The following is a 9,084-nucleotide window of genomic DNA, read 5'->3' as shown; positions in this document are numbered from 1 at the left end:
CAGTTAAGATCCCTCGATGTAAGAGAGTCTTCTACTCCAGTAGTTTCTTCCCCAGAACCGCTAGACTTTAGAATTCCCTTCCAGGTTCCTGCTTCCCCAACTGTACTGAGATGCAGAAGTTCAAGTGTAACGTGAACCGACATCTTGCTACCCAACTCCCACACAGTACCTCTGTAGCTTATGTCCCTGATAGTAGCCTCCTACATCAAAGTGGCAATGTGCCTTGTTTGGGGTGTGTAATAAATAAATAAATAATTTTTTTTTTTAATTATTAGACACACGGTCAAGATTGATGGGGACCGGTAGTCATATAATTCTTTTTATGACTATTTTATCAAACTCTAAAGTAATCTTAGTTCACTATAATATTGCATTCACTATATGGAAACTATGAAAAAGTACATGAAAAAGCTTCCAAAATGTTTTTTTAAAATTTTTATTCACAAAAAGAATTTTAAAGATGATGGAGAGTCGGACAAAAACCAAAAGGAGATGTGTGCAGAACAGGAGACTTGGATAGTTTAGCCACATTGAAACAATAGATGAGAATTTCTGTTACTGATATTTGTTGTTAAGCAAGTTAGACTTTTGCATAGAGCTCACAAAAATCGTGCCTCGGGGTTGTCTGTATTTGTACAATTTAATATCTTTTCCTTTTCTTTTTGATAAACGAAAGATTGTTTTGAAAATATAAAAGTTTAGACTCAGATTGAAAGTCATCAGTGTGTGGTTTCGATTGCTTTTCTTTTTTTTTTTCAAATGAAAAAAAAAGAGAATATCCTTTTTGTCCTTTTTGTAAAGCTAGAAATGATGGGATCTATGGGCCATTAATTCTAGTACATTAAATATTACGTCATACCAAAGCTATAATTGTTTTACAGCAATGTTTTAAGCTCTATTTTATTAAAAAAAAAAAAAATAGATCAGTTGGTAGAACCTTAGACTGAAGATCTTGAGTTTTTTATTTCGATTTTTGGTCATGGCGTCTTTTATTTATGTATTTTTTTTCTCCCACCCCAAACAGGACATATTATATTGCTATTTGGGCATGAGGGGTTACTATTTGGGATCATGTCTGTCTTTATTTGTTGGGAATTTAGTATTTACTATTAATGCAATATTCGCAATTTCTAAAAGTTAAGATTTTGGAATGAGACAATTTCCACAAAGTTTTTGAATGGGCGTGAGGGCATACTGCTGACTTTTTGAGCTGTGCAGGTCAAAATAATGATCAAAGAAAACAGTGGATGACTAACTATAAAACAAGGTTAAGTCATTTATTTCCAAAGTCTGAAAATCAGTATAGAATTTTTTGTTAAAAAATGAACAGTTGAAAATCCTTTCAACTCTGTCATTATTTGTTAGTATTAGATATAGAAACATGAAATTGGTGCATTTCATTTAATCCTATCCAACTGCGGTTCAAAGTGAATGCTTTCAATCATAAGCATAACATTCAAATAGTCATCAGACAATTGTGATTTGTAACATGATTTTGTGTTCTTCATTCTTGAAAAAGTTTCCTCACACAAATACGTTGTGCCAAAAGCTGAAATTAATTCACGTTTTGAAGCAAGCATATTCGTCAGATGGAAAACTTTTGTAAAATTCAATCAAATTTAATTCCTTAAATTTATCTTTCATAATGTCATTTGATTGTGCAAATCAATAATTTCCATCTGTAATTCAGGAGGCAATTCCTTAATGACAGTCGAAAGGGTTTTCAAATGTTCTCAATTTAGCAAAGCATTGCATTAAGATCAGAGAAACGTTCCTGAAATTGTTGCTTCAAATCGGAAATGACATTTTGAACAAATAAGCTTAGGAAAGCGTGAAAAGTGAGCAAAGGAACTTCTTGTTAACCAAATTATAATAACTTCTGACGAAAAGCTTTGACTTTCAAGTACAAATCGCATGCAAGTGCAAATTAAAGTTATTGAGCTGCATGTTTAAATCTGCTGCAAACTCACTGTGTTAACAAAAGCAATGGTTAGTTCTTCTCATTCAAGAATTATTCAATCACGGCTCGAAGATCAAAAAACAAAGCCAGAACTTTTTCACAGCTAAGCCATCTCTGTAATAAAGGTGATCTGGAAATTCAGCATCCATTTCCAGGAGGAAGGCACAAAATCGACAATGATTGAGTCCATGAGATCGAATGTAGTTAACAGTGGAAACAACAGGCAACAGATTAAGATGTTTTGCACAAAGTACTTGTTGATGAATGATGCAGTGTAATGTTGGGTTTCATACCATCAAAATCTTCAATAGCTCCTGTAATATGTCCTACCAACCCTTTTTTTTTCTCACACATATTTCTGCCACCATCCATTGTTATGCATTCTCTCTCCTCTGATCTTGATCACGTGGTGCAATGGAGAAAGAGGGTTAATTTGATTGCATCTAAGACCAAGCTTCTATCTTTACATCATCAATGCTCTGATCGTCGTCTAGCATCAAAATGAATGGTTCTTGTCTTGGGAAGGCTATATGCTTTGACAAACTTCTAGGTCTGACCTTTACTCTTGATCTGAGATGGAACTCATACATCAAATCCGTTGCCAAGGCTGCTGGAAAAATGGTGGAATCATTCTACTGCTCCAATAAATATCTCACTGTTGATGCAATTCTCTACCTGTATAAGAGACAGGTACATCCAAGAATGGAGTACTGTTGCCACATCTGGGCAGGAACTGCTAGAAGCAACTTATCCTGCTTGGACAGAGTTCAAAATAGACTTTGTAACCTAGTGGGGGATGCCCTTTTCTCTTCTCTGCAACCTCTTTTCCATAGAAGAGACATTGCAAGCCTGTCTCTGCTTTATCATCATTTCCATGACAAGTGCTCATCTGAGCTTCAATCTATATTCCCCCTCGCCAAACTTTCACAAAAACATTTGTCTAGTTGAAACCACTGTCAATATTTTTTTGTTTTTTGTTTTTTTTTTATTACATTTTCACCCCAAACAAGGCAAATTATCACTTTGGTGTAGGGGGCTACTATCAGGGGCAACAACAAAAGATGTCGGTTCACGTTACACTTGAACTTCTGCATGTCAGTACAGTTGGGGAATTTTTGGGAATTCCAGAGCCTAGCAGTTCTGAGGAAGAAACTACTGAAGTAGAAAGATCTTTTACATCTAGGGATCTCTACTGTGTGGGGGTGGGATTTAGCTGCCTGTCGGGTTTGTCAAGGGTGTCTACGTTGTGGGGGCACAAATGTCTGCAGTTCTCCAGAGCATTCACCATTAAAATACTTGTAGAACAGGCAGAGGGATGCAACATTTCGTCGATGGGACAGAGGCTGAAGCTTAGATGCCAGTTCAGGGCCTATCAGATTGGCAACTCTCTTTTAAATCTTGTCTAGGAGCAAGAGACTAGTAGCAGATGCACCAGCCCAAATGTGACAACAATACTCCATATATGGGCGAATGGTAGCCTTATAGAGGTACAGGATACTTTCAGGTGTTAGTAGTTTTCTAGCATGGTAGAGAGAGCCTACCTTCTTTGCAGCGGTCCTGGCAATGCTTTAAATGTAATTATTCCAACTCATGTTTCCTGTAAACGTTAGGCCAAGCAGTTTGAAAGATGTACTCTCAGATAAAAAGTCATTGGCCATTGCTATTGGTGGTAGAGAAGGTTTCTTGTAATTATTGAATGAAACCAGTTTAGTCTTGGCAGCATTGAATGTGACCATCCATTTTTGTCTCCATTCCACTACAGATTGGAGGTCATCCTCTAGTGTTTTTGCCATTTCTTTAGATATGTGTTCATTTGTTTTCCTGTCGTGCCTGTTATAGAGTGTGGTGTCATCAGCATATATACCCATCTCACAGGCAATTCTGTCAGGGAGGTCATTTATGAATATCAGGAACAATAGACGTCCAAGGACAGACCCCTGAGGCACTCCCGTATTTATATCATATTGTTTAGATGTACGACCATCAAGGACAACCTGAATTTTTCTCTTATCTAAGAAGGATTTAATTATGTTAAGTATTCTACCAGTGATACCGTATGATTTAATTTTCCTGAGGAGACCCTCATGCCATACCCTGTCAAAAGCCTTAGATATATCTAGGGCTATCGCTCTGCCCTCCCCCGCTTTGTCCAGTGAATGGTATATACGTGTAGAGATTACAGTGAGGATGTCTGCTGTGGAACGAGCTTGTCTAAATCCATATTGTTTGTCAGTCAGAAGTTTAGCATCTGTAAGGTAATGGACTAGAACATGGTTAATTATGGTCTCAAATATTTTGGCGAAAAGTGGGAGGAGGCTAATGGGGCGATAATTTGATGGGTCAGTTCTTTTGCCAGAATTTTTGAATACTGGTACCACAGAAGCAGTTTTCCAGAAAGCAGGAAAGCAAGATTTATTAAGGCATTTGTTGTAGAGTTTGGAGAGAACTGGAGCTACTTTGGCTGAGCACTTTTTTAATAGCACATGCTTTTGAAGTGTCAAGATTTTTTATGATAGTATGCACCTGAACAGCTTTATTTGTGCCTAAACCTAAACGTAGATTCCATGAACAAAGCATCTTAGAACTGCACGCCCGTGGAATTCTCTTCCGTTTGCCTGTTTTCCAGATGACTACAATATGGTCGTCTTCAAGTCCAATGTAAACAAATTCTTGATTAACCGTCCCCTTAAGTAATCCAATTTACCAAATTTCCACCACTAACGATTACTACGATATTGTTCCATTGACTACTGTACACTCAACAACCCTTATTCTTGAGTGACCTCTGGGCCTTGATAAGTGATGATTCCTATGTAAAAAAATTTTTTTAAATTAAAATTTCTTCCATTCTGTATTGTACTCTGCCAATGACTTTGCTACTTCGGCAACAGGTTAGCTTTACAAAGGTATACATGGAATATTGATGAAGAAATAACTCACAAATTTTCTTTGAAGGATGAACATTTAACAATGACGCTATTGCATTTTGGGGTGGGGTGGGGGAACTTGTCCTTGACTATTAGTTCTCACTTTTTTTTTTTTTTTTTTTTAGAAGATATTTTCTGATCTTTGTGTCAGCTTACAAAAGATCACCCATCGTTCTTAGTCACACACAATTAACTGGATTTTTCTTTTCAAATTCTTCACTATATGGCTTCTTTGATGCCAAAAGGATTCTCTTTCATCCAAACAATTAGTGACACTTGTGCCAGTTGACACAGTTTAATATTCAAATTTAAAATCGTTAAATACAATTTAGGCGCGCAGTGCAATTGATTGTTTCGGCGCATTAAAAAAATGAAAAATGACACCCACGCAAATTCCGGCGTGACCTTTATATACCAAAGGTGCGGACCTAGTTGAAAGCACCCCATGTGATGTCTTCCGTCCAATGGAATTCCTTCTAGGACATATTTTAAAACTGATTTTCTAGAGCTCGTTTGGAGCCGATCAAATCATATATAAACATGCACAAACACAAAATCTATCTCTTTAGTCTCTTAGCCTTTCGAGCATTCTTTCATCTCTTTAAACTCTTCCGACTCATTCAACGCTTTCTCATTAGGACTTGCCACATGTGCAAACGTCAATTATTTCATTTCCACTGCTCCGCGCATTAATACTCTCTTTTAACAGACGAACATTAATATTGTCTCTGTTACATATTTGAACATTCAAAGAACACAAAAAAAGAGACTCTCCATCTTTCATATGAACTCAAAAAAAAAGAACTCTGAAATATTGAGAACTATGTTTTGCTTGTTATTGTTTGTTATTTCTATTCCGGAAATAAACCTCCGTTTGTGTTGCACATAAGATTTCTTATTTTCATTTTTATTATTTATGGAAGAAGTCAGTTCCCAAAAAAAAGGCCAGGCGACCTCCACAAGTTGGTGACCCGACGCAGAAATCATATGCACAACAGAATCTTATAAACTATTAAACAACCATGACTCAGCGGCAAAAGCGACAATTTTTTTTCGACCACAGTTTCAAGCTCCGCGTCCTCAGAAAAAGTCAGTTGACAGTTTAAAGGCTTTGAAATCACTTTCGAGCGAAGAAAACAAACATGGAACCTTCCTGTGTTGAAAAACCTCTGGCAACGTTAACGGTAAATATACCAGCATTTAATCCTACCAACATAAAGACCTGGTTTATCCAAATCCAGGCCCTTTTCGACGCAAAGCGGATAACGTCTCAACGAACCAAATACTGTTACTTGGTGGAAAAACTCCCGGCAGACGTCGTCGAAGAGGTGGTGGATTTATTGGAGAATGTGCCAGAAGACAACCCATATGACGAACTTAAGGAGGCCATCTTACGATGGACAGGCTTTTCAAACGAAACAAGGTTACGCAATCTTTTCACCCAAGTAGAATTGGGAGATTGCACTCCGTCACAACTTTTGCGATACATGCGTACATTGCTAGGGGACAACAAAAGGTCCGAAAATATAATGAGAAGTCTGTGGCTGGATAAACTTCCAGACACAACAGTACAAATTCTAGCACCCACAACGGAAGAGGCAAATATTGAAAAACTCGCCGATATGGCAGATCGAATCCATGAAAATCTGAGGCACCGCAAAGTAAACTCAGCACAAGCACAGCAGAAACAAACGTGCGACGATGATATATCGGGACTAAAAATGACGGTCGAAAATCTCACTCGACAAGTGCAGGAATTAATGCAAATAAACCATCGTTACTCATTTAATAAACGATCAAACTACCGAAAACGAAGTCTTAGTAGAAGTCGAAGCAACACACGGGAACGAGCAAACGAAATCTGTTTTTACCACAAAAAATTCGGCACACAAGCTCGGCGTTGCACTTATCCTTGTTCTTTTAAAAACAAGAATCAGGGAAACGATTATTCCGGCCAGTAGAGACGACGACTGTCGCTGGATTTTCCACTAAAGGTCGTCTATTTTATATTTGTGATAATAATCACGGATATAACTTCTTAATAGACACTGGAGCTGAAATCAGCGTGATACCACATCTACGTAAACAAAAAGCTATTCCACAGCCTTACCACCTCCAAGCAGCTAATGGCACACAAATACCGACATACGGTGAAAAATATTTAGATGTCAATCTCGGCCTGCGCCGCACATTTCCGTGAATTTTTACCATAGCCAACGTGACGGCACCAATATTAGGAGCAGATTTCCTAGCACGGTTTAATCTATCGGTAGACATGACTAGTCGCACACTGACTGATAACCAAACAAAAATCGTAATTAAAGGTATCACCACAAGATACCAGTTTACTGGGATTAGTTCTGCCTTACCTGAAGAGACGTACATTCGTCGGCTGTTTCAAAAATACCCACAACTTACTCAGCCATTCAAAGTCACGGATAATATTAAACATAATGCAAAGCATTATATTAAAATGAATAGACAACCCGTCTACGCCACCCTCTGACGTTTGAAGCCGGATAAGTACAAGATCGCAAAAGACGAATTTCAACGCATGTTGCAACAGGGAATTATCCAACCTTCCAAAAGTGCGTGGTCATCTCCTCTACACATGGTACAGAAAGCAGACGCGACAACATGGCGTCCATGCGGCGATTTCAGGAGATTAAATGCACAAACTGTACCGGATAGATACCCTATCCCACACATTCATGATTTTGCAATCGGACTGCAAAATGCCACGGTATTTTCCAAACTGGATTTAGTAAAAGCGTATTACCAAATACCGGTGGCGGATGAAGATATCCACAAAACAGCACTGACCACGCCATTTGGACTTTACGAATTCGTCAGAATGCCATTCGGACTTAGGAACGCTTGTCAAACCTTCCAAAGGTTAATAGACGAGGTTTTTAGGGACCTTCCATTCGTATTCGCTTACGTGGACGATGTCCTAATTGCTAGTAGAAACCTTGACGAACATAAACAACACTTGGAACAAGTTTTTCAAAAACTGTCCCATTACGGTTTAAAAATAAACTTGGACAAATGTATTTTCAGTCAGCAAGAGGTAAACTTCCTTGGACATTCAATTGATAAGGATGGTATATCACCATTACCCGAAAAAGTAAGCGCCATTACGGATTTTCCACAACCTACGTCTGTTAGACAAGTTCGTCGCTTCATAGGTATAATTAATTATTACAAACGATTTTTACCCAACTGTTCCACAATCCTTGCACCGTTAACGTCATTATTGAAGAACAAAACGAAAAACCAACAATTAAAACTGGAAGGATCAGCTTTAAAAGCTTTCCATCAAGCTAAAACTGCCTTAGTCAATTTCACAAAATTGAATTATATTAAGGACAACGAAGAATCGAAGCTTACACTTACAACAGACGCGTCAGACATAGCTGTAGGAGCAGTTATACATCAACTGACAGGGGATACAATGACCCCTATATCGTTTTTCTCAGCCAAACTGAGCAAGACACAGACAAAGTACAGTACCTTTTCAAGGGAGCTATTAGCAATTTATTTGTCAATTAAATATTTTAGACATCTGTTAGAAGGAAGAAACTTCTGTATTTACACTGACCATAAACCGTTAACATATACACTGCATACACATGTAGATAAATATGGTCCAAGAGAAATCAGGCACCTTGATTATATTGCCCAATATTCCACAGACATCAGATACGTCAAGGGGCGAGAAAACATTGTGGCGGACGCATTATCACGAGCCGCAATAACTTCACTAAATTCCAGTTCGTTAACTATGGAATTAATTGCACAAGAACAAAAGACGGACAAGACACTCACTGACGTACAACAGAAAACGTCTTTGCAACTGAAGGAAATGCCCGTACCTTTTAGTGTAACAACACTTTATTGTGATACAGCAAAAGAACAACCGCGTCCATACATACCGCCAAGCATCAGACGACATGTTTTTCTACATTTTCACAATATGTCGCATCCAGGCAAACGAGCCACCATAAAAATAATAACAGACCGCTTTGTTTGGCCGAATATGAATACAGATATTCGAAATTGGACCAAGACGTGTGTATGCTGTCAGAAAAATAAAATACACAGGCACACGAAGTCACCGCTGGGCACTTTCAGTGCGCCTGATGCCAGGTTCACCAATATCCATGTTGACTTGGTGGGGCCATTACCGCCCTCAAA

This window comes from Euprymna scolopes, chromosome 17 (genome assembly GCF_053919585.1).
Source record: "Euprymna scolopes isolate OS-2025 chromosome 17, ASM5391958v1, whole genome shotgun sequence".
Lineage (NCBI taxonomy): Eukaryota > Metazoa > Mollusca > Cephalopoda > Sepiida > Sepiolidae > Euprymna > Euprymna scolopes.
The sequence above is the reverse complement of the archived record's forward strand: the minus strand, read 5'-3'. Positions refer to the sequence as shown.